This window comes from Pan paniscus, chromosome 5, assembly GCF_029289425.2.
Source record: "Pan paniscus chromosome 5, NHGRI_mPanPan1-v2.0_pri, whole genome shotgun sequence".
Taxonomy (NCBI): domain Eukaryota; kingdom Metazoa; phylum Chordata; class Mammalia; order Primates; family Hominidae; genus Pan; species Pan paniscus.
In genome coordinates this window covers 178541467-178557987 of record NC_073254.2, presented here as the reverse complement: position 1 = coordinate 178557987, position 16521 = coordinate 178541467, and the positions used below count along the sequence as shown (strand labels likewise).

General features: G+C 44.2%; 1 protein-coding gene across 6 annotated transcripts in view; it reads right to left on the bottom strand.

Annotated features, from left to right (window-relative positions):
- The window catches only part of TULP4 (TUB like protein 4), a 272370-nt gene that overhangs the window by 62931 nt on the left and 192918 nt on the right, over positions 1 to 16521 (bottom strand). The window lies entirely within an intron of this gene.

Here is a 16521-nt window from a genome sequence, read left to right as displayed (position 1 = left end):
TAATTTATAATTAATTTAAGGATGTAGTCATGGTATTAAAATATTAAGTACTTACTTTGCACTAAACACTATGCTGAAAGCTCTACCTCATTAATTGTCAAAACCATGAGTTAGGCGCTAGTTTTGCTGGTGTGGCCCAGGTGGGCTTTTGCTACCACAGTGTGCTGAGGGCTGCTCCTCAGACACCTTCCTTGGCCTCACCCGTCTCAGAGCACATACTCAGGAGCATGCTGGGTAATACAGACAGGTACATGGCCAGAGCTAAAGAACAATCTGGATAGAGGAAGGCTGGATGCTCCCCTCCATGACAGCAGCAAAGGAGCACCTCACAGCTGCTGAACATCCCCCCTGCTGCCACCAACCGACCAACAACACTAGTGGTGCCACCAGCGGGACATCCTGAGAGGAATCTTGGGGCCTGGGCAGCAGGACCTCCACCCATTGCATTATCTTCTGCTTTGTGTGATGGTCTCTGCAGTTTCTGCGTTGGTTGCCATTAAAAACTTTACATCTTTTGTGTCTAATGGGATCTGTCTATCCGTCAGCATCTCATTGCAACAATCATGCAAGTTATCTCCATTTTACAAACACACGAGCAACTTAAGAGAGGCCAAGTAGGCTGACAAAGGCATTAAGTGATCAAGCCACGGCTGTCTGACTAGAAAGCCTAGAATTTACCCAAAGGGAGAGCTGGTTAAGGCTTTTTCAATTTTTGCTTCTTTCTGCTTGAGATTTTAATGTGAAGCTCCTTGGGGGAGAGGCAGTCCATAGCTATATCCCTGGCACCTAACAGAGCTTTGTGTACAATGCAGGCACTCAATAAATATTTATTGCTAAATGAATGCACTAAAGTCAGTGACAAGCAAAAGGCAATTTTAGGATATAAATACTGATGACTAAGAGACTGCCTGCAGAAAGTTCACAGAATTCAGTTATTTTAGAATAAATTGTTCATCAAATATTCCTTTAAATATGATCTATATTTTAATGAATGAACACTAAAAAAGGCTAAAACAATTTGCCTCCAGACGCAGCAATTAATTCATTACTATATGCTGTTTTCAGGAAAGACATAACTACTAGGAACACCATGAAATTCATTTTAGAAAAAGGTGAAATTTTAGCTGTCAACAAAAAAAATTACTATCTGATAGCGTGTCTACAAAGCCTTCATGTGACACAGGCATAGGGATCAAGACACTGGAGCATGGGTCACGGACCTGCTGAAGTCCTGGAAGAGGCAGATGTTTAATGTACTTGGTGAGCAATTTTCAATAACAATAAATATGAAACATGACTTCTTATAACTTTAACTAAGCTGTACCCATTGCCACATTTATCACTATTCTCATCCCTTTACTGTGGGATTGTGTGATTTCTGTCTGACCCCTAGTTACACTATAAACTTTTGAGGCGATGGACTATTATGGACTGAATGTTTATGAGCTCCCCGCCTCCCCAATTTATGTTGATGGTATTTGGAGGTAAGGTCTTTGGGGGATGATTCAGTTTAGACAAGGTCGTGAGGGTGGGGTGTCCACAATAGGATTAGCGCCCATATAAGAAGAGTATCAGAGACCCCAGCTTGCAAGCACTCTTGCTACACCCAAGCACTGAGGAAAGGCCATGTGAGGACCCAGGGAGAACGCAAGCCAGGAGTCAGCCTCCACCAGGAACCAAATTGGCTGGCACTTTGATCTGAGGCTGGCCAGCCTCCAGAATTGTGAGAACTCAATGTCTGTTGTGGTATTTTATTATAGCAGCCCAAGCTGAGACCTGAACCACATCAGCTTTGCTCAACAGTACCTCCCCAGGCCCTGTCATGATGTACAACACACAGGAGTATTTGCAAAAGGGAGGAAATGACTCTGCATTGAAAGGTCTTTTGAATTAATACTCATTTTTCCATTTTAGAGAAGAAAGGACAGATGAAAGAACATACATATAATTCCTGAATAAGGACTGATTAAGTTATCAGAGTTTAGTATCACGCTAAAGAAAAACAGAACAAAAAGGGCAGGCCCCAAATCCACTACCATTAATGAATTACAACTACAGTTCCCACAGGAAGACAAAAACACTATTAAGATTGGAAAAAATGGGAAACGCAGCACTGACAGTTTAATTGTCAAGCAATGATGGAAGAAGTTACTCTGTTTTGGAACAAGTATGTCACAGATTACTGAAGAACAGTGATACAACATGAAATCAGATTTTAAAAAATCTCTTCCATTACAAGTTCTTTTCATGCCTAATCACTTTCAATGAGATAAAGCTTATGTGAGCAAAGGACTTCAGAAGAACAAGATTGAGAGCCTAATAATAACGAATACACATATGGCAAGTGCATCAATCTCCGCTGCTTCTGCTCCCTAATGTTGGTCAAGTAATGAATGTGTTCTGAGTGGGCTCATGCTCCTGTTTGTAGAATTCTCCGTGCTAGTGCTCCCCAGGCTTGGCTCTAGGCCCTCTTCTCTCTAGGAAACCACAATCATGCCTGTAGCCTCAAGGATCCCATTCATAGCTGACTCCCTGCCCAGGCCTCTGTCCTGAGCCCCAGACTCTCACATCCAACTGCATTCCTGCCATCTCCCCAAGATGTGCAAAAGGCCCTCAGTGTCAACATGTCTAAGATGAAACGCATGACTGCATCCTTTCCTGAGCAACACACACACAACCAGACTCCATCAAGCAAGGACTGAGGCTTGTGCTTTATCTCCAATGTCTAGTACATCAGCTGGTTCATGGCAGGTGCTCAGACATCATGTGTGAAGGCTTCTGGGCCCCACCACACGGAATTAATCTTGCTCTAACCACGGCCCCCACAGCATTCTGAACTTGGTTCTGGTTTTGCATGCCTGTCTCCCAGTAAACCACAAGCATCTCAAGGGCAGGTCTGCACTCCCAGGTTCTCATTCACTCAGTGACTCAATGAATATAAATAAATTTCTGTCCAAATCTTTGCCCAAGTTTTCCTACAAATGAAGGCGCAATCTCCTTCCATTCTTCTTTATAAACCAATTCTCAAATCCTCCCATAAAACTACCCCCCAAAAACACTTTCAAGGATGAATCATGTACATTTCTGTCCCATATTTTCCTGCTGTTTCCTGTGACGAACTGTAGGCTTCAGGTATGGGCAGGGCCAGTGCTCCCTCTGTAATGCATATACCAGGACCAAATAAGCAGTAGAGACATACAGGTCAAGTCATACTAGTTCAATGGCTGCCTCGCTGGGTTTGGTTTACTTTGCAGCCTCGTATATACTCACTGCAGGGCAGTTTCTAATAGCAACACGGCCAGGCACCATGGCTCACACCTGTAATCCCAGCACTTTGAGAACCTGAGATGGGAGGATCACTTGAAGCCAGGAGTTTGAAACCAGCCTGGTCAACAAGGTGAGACCCTGTCCTCTACAAAAAAACAAAAAAATGTATCAGGCCATGGTGGTGAGCACCTGTAGTCCTAGCTCCTGGGGAGGCTGAGGCGGGAGGATCACTGGAGCCCAGGAGTTGGAGGCTGCAGTGAGCCATGATTGCGCCAATGCACTCCAGCCTGGGTGACTGAGCGAGACTCTGACACACACACATACACACAAAGCAATGCAATAATGATATCCACATATAATCTCTTTATTTCAATGTACTCCATTCTAAACTATTTTTAGGTGCAATTATTTAAAAATAAACACAATTATTATCAATAGTTCAAAATAAACCAAGCCACAACCAAAGGAGGAGAAGACAGGATATAAAATCATTCAAAAGATTTCTATTTTGGAAGCCGTAGTATCTCATCAGTACCTTTGTCTTTGGACCCTACACATCTAAATTGTTGAATAAAACCATGTTGGGAAATGTCAACTTCAATAATACATGCTTCCAAAAATGTTCACTCTTTTGTAAGAGTTTAATTTGTAGTATTGGAACTAGTTCCTGAAGGAGGTGACTTTTTCCCACTTATTTGCTTTTATGACTGAAGGCTGGGGGAATACATTAAAAAACTGATTACAAATCCCTCCTAGTAACCTTAGCACCTCTGGTGGCACGCATGTGTAGCTGCAGATAGAGAAATGAAAAAATAGCCATGATGCCCCTCCTTTTCTTTGGAAGGAACTCTTTTTGTTCTGAGATGCGGCAAAAGTAAAAAAAAAAAAAAAATTTTTTTTTTTTTTTTTTTTTTTTTTTTTGAGACAGAGTCTTGCTCTGTCACCCAGGCTGGAGTACAGTGGTGCAATCTCGGCTCACTGCAACCTCCGCCTCCCAGGTTCATGCCATTCTCCTGCCTCAGCCTCCCGAGTAGCTGGGACTACAGGCTTGCGCCACCACGCCAGGCTAATTTTTTGTATTTTTTAGTAGAGACGGGGTTTCACCGTGTTAGCCAGGATGGTCTCAATCTCCTGACCTCGTGATCCGCCCACCTTGGCCCCCCAAAGTGCTGGGATTACAGGCGTGAGCCACCGCACCCGGCCAAAAAATTTTTTAAGACCTCCCTGTTGGGTTTCAGAATACTGGCCTTCAGATGTGCTTCAAGGCCAGACTTGAATATTTTGCAATTAAATAAACAGTCACTGAAATCAGACAGTTGTAAATGACAGAACTGCTCAATTGATTAACAGAATATTTCCTGTTTTTTGTTTTTTTTTTTAAAGATGAAATGTAATTTCACAGTTGACTATAACAATCACTCCTAAATCTGTATCTTCAGGCTAAACATGTAATTTGGAAGTCATCTCATCTCTTCACTGAAGAAAAGACCACTTGTAAACTAACCTATTAAGATGAGAGACTCTCCCATGTCTAAAGATTTTCCGAGAAGAAGATATTCTGCCTCAGGCCTCAAATTTAATGTTAAATGATTCCCATTACCAGAATATTCTTCTCCAAATCTTTCAGGCTCCATTTTTAAGTTTATTCACCCTTCTAAGACATACCCATATAACAATTTCTAGGAGTAGAGAATAGTCTGACTACAGAACCAATATAAAAATGCATTTACGGCCAGGCATGGTAGCTCATGCCTGTAATCCCAGCACTTTGGGAGGCCAAGACGGGCAGATCATTTGAGGTCAGGAGTTCAAAACCAGCCCGGTCAACATGGTGAAACCCCATCTCTACTAAAAATACAAAAATTGGCTGGGTGCGGTGGCTCACGTCTATAATCCCAGCACTTTGGGAGGCCGAGGCGGGCAGATCACAAGGTCAGGAGATCGAGACCATCCTGACCAACATGGTGAAAACCGGTCTCTACTAAAAATACAAAAGTTAGCTGGGCTTGGTGGTGCACGCCTGTAGTCCCAGCTATTTGGGAGGCTGAGGCAGGAGAATTGCTTGAACCCAGGAGGCGGAGGTTGCAGTGAGCCAAGATTGCGCCACTGCATTCCAGTCTGGTGACAGAGTGAGACTCCATCTCAAAAAACAAACAAACAAACAAGCCGAGGATGGTGGTGAACGCCTGTAATCCCAACTACTTGGTTGGGAGGCTGAGGCAGGAGAATTGCTTGAGCCCAGGAGGTGGAGGTTGCAGTGAGCAGAGATAGCGCCATTGCACTCTAGGAGCCTGGGGGACAAGAGCAAAACTCCATTTAAAAAAAAAAAAAAAAACCATTTAATTGGAATATCTCCAGAACGGTACACAAGTAACTGAAAACACATTACCTCTGGTCAGCTTGGGGATAGAAGGAGGGGCCTTTTCATCATATGTCCTGTGGAACATTTAGTATTTTATACCATGTGAATATACCATTAAAAATACATTTAAATATACATTGAATGAGGAAGAAAGGCACACTTCAGGAATATAGCCCTATATCGGCTCTTTGAAGTAAGGCATAACTGCCCAGGGTAGCCACTCACCAAGAGGCCTGGGAAGGTGCATGTGTACTTTGATCAGAAGACCGCGAGTGATGCTGGAATCTGCTTGGCCTGTTGGTGTGTAGTCAGAGCCTGTTGGGGGAACATCCTATCCTTTGCAAAGAATCGGGCCTGGGGGTCAGCTAGTGGGGCTCATCCTACTTTGAGTCCTAGTGCCATAGTAAGGTTCATCATTCTGCCTCCCAAGTGTCAGCCTGAAATCCTTTCCCATTTCAAAATTTTACAACTCTTCAAAACACACTGAAATATATTTCTAAACATGATGAAAACAGTAATTTCTTCCCACGGCTACTGATAAACTTCTCAACAAATGAGCTGAGAGGAAAGGATTTGCTGATTTGTGCTACCAGTCGCAGCTGGGGAATAGCGGTGCAAGCAGACCCAACAGCACTTGTGACTGGTGCCAAAGACAAGCCAAGCTGGACCTGAGTTAATGCAGGAAGGACAAAATTTAATCCATAATAACTGCTGCAGCAGGGAGAATGAGGGAGGAGGAGGGAGGCATAGGCAGTATTCAGGGAAGCAGAAATAACTGAAAAGCAGGAAGGGGGCTGTCAACGTGATTAGGCTCTCTGGCTTTACTAACTGGAGCTTTACAAAATTAGGCCCCTACTATCTCACAAAGCCTGGGAGATGGGCCCTATCAAACAGTTGATTCTCTTGGCAGCCTCTCAGGCAGGAACGTAAGAGAGCTGGAGCAGTCATCCTCGGGACACAGCCTTGAGTTGTTAGAAACGGTGCCAGTGTTTGCTCCAGGGTGTGTGTGTGGGAAGGGAAGATGATGTGGATGAAACAATTTATGTCCGAGAGTCTGCAGTATTTAGAGGCCAAGGTTGAGGTCCAGCTGAGAAGAGGGCCCAGAGAGGCCTGACCAGAAGGAGCGAGCCTTTGTCCTGGTGGTGAACACATGTGAAACAATACATCTCACCCCTCCTAACACATAGAAGGACATATTCAATGCCAAGGGCAGGGGCTGTAGAGCAGCAATGCCATGTGGAACCCCAGGAAGATCAATTTTGTAGTTCACCATCTGGCTAAACGCTGGCATTTAGGCAAGATCCCTGTGTCAAAACCAAGGCCATCATCATGCTGTGGTATTGATAAAGATAAATGAAGAAAATCTAACATTGCATTAACAAAAAACTGACTGTAAGAAGGTATATGGGACAAGAGCCAGTGTATATTAATAAATTCCTCTCATCTTTTATTCTTAACCTAATATTTTTTTTAGATGGAGTTTCACTCTTGTCACCTGGGCTGGAGTGCAGTGGTGTGATCTCGGCTCACTGTAACCTCTGCCTTCGGGTTCAAGCAATTCTCCTACCTCAGCCTCCCGACTAGCTGGGATTACAGCCGTGCGCCATCATGCCCGGGTAATTTTGTATTTTAATAGATACGGGGTTTCACCACGTTGGCTGGGCTGGTCTCGAACTCCTGACCTCAGGTGATCCACCGCCTCAGCCTCCCAAAGTGCTGAGATTACAGGCATGAGCCACTGCGCCTGGCTTATTCAATGTAAATCTCAAGAAAGATTTTTATTTAGCGTATTTTATAATTCATCAATACTGAGTGCTCTATCTGGTGATTCATCGCCTGAGTCCAGAGATAACAAAGGGCGACTTAATTTCTAGACATCTTAACTGTCATGTCAGTCAACCAAAACACTGACAAAATGAAAAAGTACAAACATAGTAGCTGCACCTGTTTCTGCTAAAGAAACATATTTTATTCCACAAAGTGCTCAACAGAATTTCTCAAATACACGCAAAAAGAAATAACTAAAAACGAACCAGTACCAATCGTTGGATAAAGATAGCCCTGAAGGGTGGGAGGCTGTCTCCCAACTTCTTTCCTGAGCAATTCATTCTCCTAACTGTGATTCCTGTGCTCCTTGCTGATTTTGACAAGAACCATTCCTATATATGTTTAGTTCAGGGCTTAAAATAAAGATGGGCTTCCCTTGTGTGGTATTCACACTACTAAAAAGTCATGGGCAGATCTGATGGGAAAGAAGAAAAAGGATCACTCTTTGCGTTGGCTTAGACTAAATTTCATTGCAAAGTTGAGTCCTCAGGAGCTATGAGCAGCAGCTCCACTCTTACCAGCCCTTTAACCTACTTACAGCACACTCACCAGTCACCAGCAAGGGTTTCCAGTGTAGGAGCTGACCATTGAGATTTTACTTTAGTAGGTTTGTGGATTTTTTTTTTTTTTTTTTTTTTGAGACAGGGACTCACTCTGTCATCCAGGCTGGAGTGCAGTGACACAATCATGGCTCACTGTGGTCTCAACCTCCTGGGCTCAAGCAATCCTCCCACCTCAGCCTTCCCAGTAGCTGAGACTATATGTGTGCCCCCACACCCAGATAATTTTTGTATTTTTTGTAGAGACAGGGTTTTGTCATGTTGCTGGTCTTGAACTCCTGGACTCCAGTGATCCTCCCGCCTCGGTCTCCCAAAGTGCTGGAATTAGAGGTGTGAGCCACCGCGCCAGGTCAGATTTATTTTTTTTAAAAAAGAAACACTCTAGGCCGGGCATGGTGGCTCACGCCTGTAATCCCAGCACTTTGGGAGGCTGAGGCGGGCAGATCACGAGGTCAGGAGATCGAGACCATCCTGGCTAACACAGTGAAACCCCGCCTCTACAAAAAATACAAAAAATTAGCCGGGCATGGTGGCGGGCGCCTGTAGTCCCAGCTACTCGGGAGGCTGAGGCAGGAGAATGGCGTGAACCCAGGAGGCGGAGCTTGCAGTGAGCCAAGATCGCGCCACTGCACTCCAGCCTGGGCAACAGAGCAAGACTCCGTCTCAAAAAAAAAAAAAAAGAAAGAAAAAAAGAAACTCTAGTACAAGAGCTTACATGAGAGAGATTATCATGTTCTTTTCTTGTATTGAGCACAGTGACTTTTAAGTCTTTGCAGGGAAACTAAAATCTATGCAGTGCCTATAATCACAATCTTAAAAGACCAGGTGCATCAGGATTCAAAACCAGCAGGCTCCTGGAAGGAGGTGAGAGCTGCTCTTTGAGGAAGTGAGGGCTGCTCTGGGTGGGTGGAGGGAGAGAGTTGCTCTGGGAGGAGGTGAGAACTGCTTAGGGAGGAAGAGAGAGCTGCTCTGTGCCCTGTGTAGGAGTGAGAGCTGCTCTGGGAGGGCAGTTGTTGAGGCTGAATTCTGCTTACAGCCAGCCTTAAAGGGACAGCAGAGGAAAATGTTTTCTTAGGGCAAATAGAAAGCTCCTTGCAAATAATGAATTGTGACTTTTTGCTTTTGTGAAGTTTGACTTTTTTCTATCAAAGAACAGACCTCTTCTATGTGTTAGTTGATATTTATACACCAAATATCGGTAAATTACTTTTTTTTTTTTTGAGACGGAGTCTTGCTCTGTCACCCAGGCTGGAATGCAGTGGTGCGATCTTGGCTCACTGCAACTTCCGCCTCCTGGGTTCAAGCGATTCTCTTGCCTCAGCCTCCTGAGTAGCTGGGACTACAGGCACAAATCCTGACCTTGTGATTCCCCCGCCTCGGCCTCCCAAAGTGCTGGGATTACAGGCATGAGCCACTGTGCCCAACCTGTAAATTACTTTTCATTATAAATCTGTGGGCCAGGTGCAGTTTTGGGAGGCCTAGGTGGGCAGATCACCTGAAGTCAGGAGTTCAAGATCAGCCTGGCCAACATGGTGAAACCCTGTCTCTACTAAAAATACAAAAATTAGCCAGGTATGGTGGTGCGTGCCTGTAATCCCAGCTACTCAGGAGGCTGAGGTAGGAGAATCACTTGAACCCAGGAGATGGAGGTTGCAGTGAGCTGAGATCACGCCACTGCACTCTAGCCTGGGCAACAGAGCGAGACTCTGTCTCAAACAAACAAACAAACAAACAGTGGTGTTTTTAGCTGAGAAAGCAAAGCGTTATACTACTCTTTTAAAGTTCCCTTTATACATCCTTTCCTTTCTGACTATGCCGACAAAGGAAGCCCTCAGCAGGAACACGTGCCTCTCCGGTGCTGCAGGTGCGCTCCTCCAGAGCCATGAGCAGAGCTAGCCCCAAACTACATGCTTCAATCCAACAAGAACCTCCCTCCAAGTAAGGAACAGATGAGGTGTGATAATGGCACTGTGGTTATGGAAGGAAATGCCACGTTTTGAGGAGATTTACACTAAAGTATGTACTGGTGAAATGATATGCTATCTGGGATTCGCTTTAAATACAACAAAGAAGAAGAAAAAGAAAGGATAAAAAAGCAAATGTAAAATATGTGGATTCCTTATTTTTCATGTTACTGAAAATTTTCATAATCAAATTTAAAAATTATATAATTAAAAATCCCTACAGAGTCATTTACTTTTTATGATTTTTACAGATGGGGTTTCACTATGTTGCCCAGGCTGAAGTGTGGTGGCTATTCACAGGTGCAATCCCACTCCTGATCAGCACGGGAGTTTTAACCTGTTTTAATGGGAGTTTCTGACTTGAGCCGGTTCACCCCTCATTAGACAATCTGGTAGTCCCCTGCACCCAGGAAGTAAACTGTATTGTAGACACCTGAATGACATAGCAAACCACAGCCCACAACTCCTGGGCTCAAGGGATCCTCCCACCTTAGCCTCCTGAGTAGCTGGAACTACAGGCACATGCCACCATGCCCAGCCAGAATCACTTATTACTTGGATACTCTGGGGAGTTACGAAATCTCCTTGAGTTCTAAATTGTACTTCAGTCATGACTTTATCTTTTAAAAGTGAATGAATTATTCTTTTCAACTGACCAATGTTTTAACGTTTACCTGCATATGAGTATCTATAACAGTTCATTTTTCATCCCTTAATATCTCTGAAAAGACATCTGCATACTAATTATTTTTTTAAATATTATTTTTATTTTATTTGAGACCGGATCTTGCTCTGTTCCCCAGGCTGGAGTGCAGTGAGCTATCACAGCTCACTGCAGCCTCGACCTCCCAGGCTCAAGCAGTCCTCCCACCTCAGCCTCCTGAGTAGCTGGGACCACTGGAATGTGCCACTGCACCTGGCTGGTTTTTGATTTTTTGTAGAGATGGGGTCTTGCTACATTACCCTGGTTGGTCTTGAACTCTTGGCCTCAAGCAATTCTCCTGCTCTGGCCTCCCAAAGTGCTAAGATTACAGGCATGATTTTAAGCCTGACCTAAAATTTATTTTTAAACCATTTGAAATAAATGAATTAAAAATTCTGTACTAAAATATTCTTTTAAATAATCCTGTTACACTAACTACTCAAGTCCTGATTCCACTCTGCTCCAAATAGCAAATAAAGGTCATATTTCTTGCAAAACATGTATATGAAAAAGCCTTCATCTCACAGATGTCCCAGAGGTGCACAGGCATTCAGTGACAATGTTACTGCTTCTCTCCCCAAATGATCTGACAGTGCTTAGCTGCTGTGAAGACACAGTGGCCTCAGGGACACGACCACACCAGCACACAACAGACTACACAGGGTGCAAAACCTCCTTAGCAGATGAGAAGGGACTTGGGACCTACCTTTTGTATCCCAAAGCAAAAAGGATAAACCTTCCCACTTTCTAGGTTTAAAAAACACAAAACTAAATGCAACCAGCACTGAGGCTAGAGAATAAAATGCCACCTACTAGTACTGCATGTGCCAAGACCTGAAAAGCTAAAAGCTTTACCATGGTGACTATTTAATACTTACCAGCCCGGACTCTTTCTACTTTATTTGAAATCGTGCTTTAAGAGCGTCTAAGAAAATACCAGATTTAAGACTCCCTCCTTTTAAAAAGGTTTAGTATTTATAAAGAAATATTACCTCTACTCCCGGAAAACTAAAATCTGGATATTGCTAGCAAAAACATGTATGAGGTGAAGAATTCTCATTTCAAAAACAACTGCCTTCTAAACAAGGGCAATTTCTATAGAATATTCTTTAAATAGGGAGATTCCTGTAGGTGGGTAGTTAAAATATAATCATGTTTTCAAAAACTCACTTTACCTACATTCTTTCATCCACTATATAAAGGGAAGTATACCTGTACCTGTATTTCAGGAGAACCATTAACCTCCCTTCAAGTGATACATTCTGGTCAAGTTACATGAAACCTTAAATACTTTCAGTTAAGCTGGTTTGAGCACAATCATCTATAAACTTTAAGTATAAATAAATAGTCTCAGATAGAAACATAGGAAGTGGAATCAACAGGACCTGGTGATTAAGTGAAGGTTGGAGGTACAGAAAAGAGAGTCCAGGCTGGGCATGGTGGCTCACACCTGTAGTCCCAGCACTTTAGGAGGCTGAGGCAGGCGGATCACTTGAGGTTAGCGGTTCAAGACCAGCCTAGCCAACCCCGTCTTTACTAAAAATACAAAAATTAGCCAGGCATGGTGGCGCATGCCTGTGTGGTCCCAGCTACTTGGGAGGGTGAGGCACAAGAATTGCTTGAACCCGGGAGGCAGAGGTTGCAGTGAGCCGAGATCGTGCCACTGGGCGACAGAGCGAGACTCCACCTCAAAAAAAAAAAAAAAAAAAAAAAAAAAAATCCCAGTTTAGGGCATAAAGGATTCCCAGTTGAGGGCACAAACGATGAGCAATTCCCAGTTTAGGGCATAAATGATAAGCAAGACAAGAGTGCAGATGAGGGGCCGGAGGGAGGAGAGGCAGGGGGGAGAGGATGCTAAGTTCAGACCACAGTGGACTTGAGCAACGTCTACGTCTATCCGGAGTTGCTCTGCAAGCATGGTGGTGTTGGTGACAGTGGTGGTGACGGTGATGGTGTCGCAGTGTGAAGGACAAGAGCAATGAGCGCGGGATAGGTGTGGGGAGCCAGCAGCGAACAGATGGGAGCTGATGCAGCTGTGGCAATGGAGGAAATCACCCAAAGGACGGAAAAAAGGGGAGAGGTCTGAGGTTGGAACCTAGGAAGGGGGACCGAGTTGGATGGAAAGGCATGCCATGTAAGAGCCGGGGAGGGAGATGACAGCAATGGGAGGAGGAGGCAAGATCCAGCTGGGAGAGGCACTGCAGAAAGGACGTGCCTGGGTGTGCTGACAGGGTCCAGAAGACGCCAACCAAGGTAGCCAAGCAGAGGATGGAAGCACCAGGCTGCCAAGGAGACCGCATCTGAGGCCAAGAGCCCAGAGAGAAGCATGCTCTATGGCTCCTGGGGCAAGAAACAGGAACCACTGACTGGGGAGGGAAGCTGCAAATGCCTGGAAGACATACACAAGATACACATCTTTGCTTGACCCAGGACAGGGGGCTACCCTGACTGTGGGGGGAAATGGGTGTCACTAACTTCCATAAGCTTTAACGCCTTGAAATTGTCTTAAGATGATTTTAAAAATGGTTCATGCACCCATATTATGTATGTGCCTCATTGCAGGAGCTCTCTGGAGATGGGGTATCAGAGATGACACAGGGACAAAGCCGCAGCCTGGGAAGAGTTCTGGGCAGAGCCCGTTGTCTCCCACAGCAGAGAAACGTGTGGGGGCTGCTTCTTGGAGCTCCCCCAGACTGGCAGGAACAAGGAGAGAGTCTTCTTCCCATGCCATTTTATGTATGTGGTAACTTTCATTCAGAAGTTACCACAAAATTCTTCCACATTTAAACTGGAGTCTCAAATTGAGGTTTGGGGCTCTTCTTTTGACCTTTCCTCAGTGGCCTCAGTCACATCAGCTGGTCACCGCCCTAGGAGGACCACACTCAGCCTGGAAATGCTGGGTGGCATATCAGCATGTCAACCTTTTTCATGGAAACACAGCTCAGGTTCTCATTGCATTCTCTAGTTGAAAGTCTTTCCAAGTGAATTGACAGCTAAGATCCAAAACATGCTGGAAGAATATTTCAAAATGTCAACGTCTCAAATAACTTTCACACATCAAGGGGCAAGGTATTCTCCTAAACCCAAGGAGAACACAGACAATGAAACATTCGCTCTGGCAGACCCTGCTGTGATGCTGGATGTTTCCAGAACTGCAAAAGCTTCACTGTTGCAGCATTACTCTGGGTCACCTTAGGACCCAGATATTTTTCCCAGTCATACTTACATTTATTTGACATTTTCTCTTTGTGTCATTCTGGTTTGCTCCCAAGCCCTATAAAACCTGTTCTATTTATAAATATATCCTAAGTTTATCAAACTGAGTTTATATCATTATTTCTTCTGTAACTTTTATATTCTCCAAAATATTTTCTATCAGTCTATTATGGACTGAATTGTGTGCCCCAAAACTCATATGTTGAATTTTGTTGAACAAATGTGTTGAACCCCAAATGTGACTATTTTTGGAGATGGGGCCTGTAAAGAGGTAACTACAGTTAAATGAGGTAATATGGGTGGGAACCTAATCCAACAGGACTGGTGTCCTTACAGGAAGAGGAAGAAACACCAGAAACGTGGGTGCACAGAGAAAAGTCCACGTGAGAACACAATAAGAAGGCAGGTGTCTGTAAGCCAAGGAGGCAGGCCTCAGGAGAAATGAGACCTGCCAACACCTTGACCTTGGACTTCCAGCCTCCAGAACTGTGAGAAATACATTTCTGTTGTTGAAACCGCCCAGTCTGTGATATTCTGTCATGGCAGCCCAAGCAAACTAATACAGAGTCCTCACCCACTAAATAAATTCCAGGTAGGATTACATTCCCTTCTTGCAATTTAATGGAAGATGAATTTTAGCCTGAAGTAAAACACATCCTTTGAACAAATTAGCTGTTTAAGTGTAGATGACATTAACAACATGCTGTGAAAAATAACTTTTTTTTGAGACAGAGTTTCCCTCTTGTTACCAGGCTGGAGTGCAATGGCGCCATCTCGGTTCACTGCAATGCCTCCTGGGTTCAAGTAATTCTCCCGCCTCAGCCTCCGGAGTAGCTGGGACTACAGGCACGTGCCACCACACCTGGCTAATTTTTTGTATTTTTAGTAGACGGGGTTTCACCGTGTTAGCCAGGATGGTCTCGATCTCCTGACCTCGTGATCTACCTGCCTCAGCCTCCCAAAGTGTTGGGATTACAGGTGTGAGCCACTGCGCCCAGCAACTTTTGTTTTTACAAAGGTTCCATTAAACTCAGCAACCCTCAGACTAGGATGAGACATTATACACTTTTTAGTGTGGTTCAGAGTAAAGAATATGTTACCTTTAAAGTATTCTTACCAAAATTGTTTACTCCAACTCTAGTCTAGACTTAACTTCCAGTTTATAGGAAATACAAGGGCCGGAAGGAAAATGATACTATAAGTAAACACAATCAGACAAATCTAGAGTGTGGGGACAGCGTGTAAGGTGGCCACACTGACCTCATGAAAAAGTCAATTTAAAAAAAGGGAAACTGTTCTAGACTAAAAGACTGTAGAGACAGAACAACCAACTGCTGTACATGAATTAAACTGGATCCTGGTTCCAAAAAACCAAAAAAGACTATGAAATACATTCCTGTAACAATTAGGGAAATAAAAAGGTAGCCTAGATACCAGATAATGTCATTGCTAATTTCTTAGGGTTGCCTGTGCAGGTGAAAGGCTTTATTCTCAGGAAACACACGTTGAAATACATAAGGGTGATGTGCCACGATGTCTACCACTTACTTTCAAAAACAAGAACTACAAAAAAGTGGGGAGTGGTGAGGAAAAAGTGCAAATATGGCAAAATGTTTCAGGAAGGTTTATTTTCTCAACTTTTCGTACATTTGAACACATTCATAATAGAAAGTTGGCAAAATAGCGCACAATACAGGCACACGCCACTATGCCCAGCTAATTTTTGTATTTTTAGTACAGACGGGGTTTCACCATGTTGGCCAGGATGGTCTCAATCTCCTGACCTCATGATCCACCCGCCTTGGCCTCCCAAAGTGCTGGGATTACAGGCGTGAGCCACCGTGCCCAGCCATGCACTGCTTATATTTTTTAAAGTTGACAGGAAGTAGCCTAAAATCCCACTATAATCCAATATAGCTCAACATGTGAGGAAGAGGTTTACTCTTGGAAGCTATTTTAACTCACATTAAAGGCAGAAAGTTCTCAGGGAAGCAGGAAGAGACTCAGCCGGCTTCCTGCAGCTCTACCTTCATGTCCACTGTTCAGAGCCCCTGAGCTGCAGGGGTGCGCTTTCCACATCCAACTCCTGACATTACAGACATTAGGCTGGCGCACAACCTGTCTATGGACTCTTTTTTCATTGATAAAATCAAACCAAGCAAGAGATGTGAATGAGTGGTAGAGACAGGAGGAGGAGTATTACTGCTCTACGTCTCAGTTCAAACAAGACTGACAGAGTGCCTGATACACATGTTCTCTGTGGTAAATTTTTCCCAGGGTCCTTATTGCTTCAGTGACCTGCAAATCCTTTTATTTATTTTTATTTTTTATTTTTTATTTTTTTAGAGATGGGGGTCCTGCTATGTTGCCTAGGCTGGTCTCGAGAACTCTTGGGCTCAAGTGAGCCTCCCGCCTCAGCCTCCTGACTAGCTGAGACAACAGGCACCCTGCTGCAACCATTTTATTTAAAGGCAGTGGGGGCGCTTTCCTAGAACAAAATCCCACCTGTTAGTAAAAGCAGTCATCAGGACAGAGGCTGCGGCCACGTGCCCAATTGCTTGCCACATCAGCTCTTTCCTCACGCCAAGGTCTACAGAGTCAAGGCCAGGCACGTCAGCATGG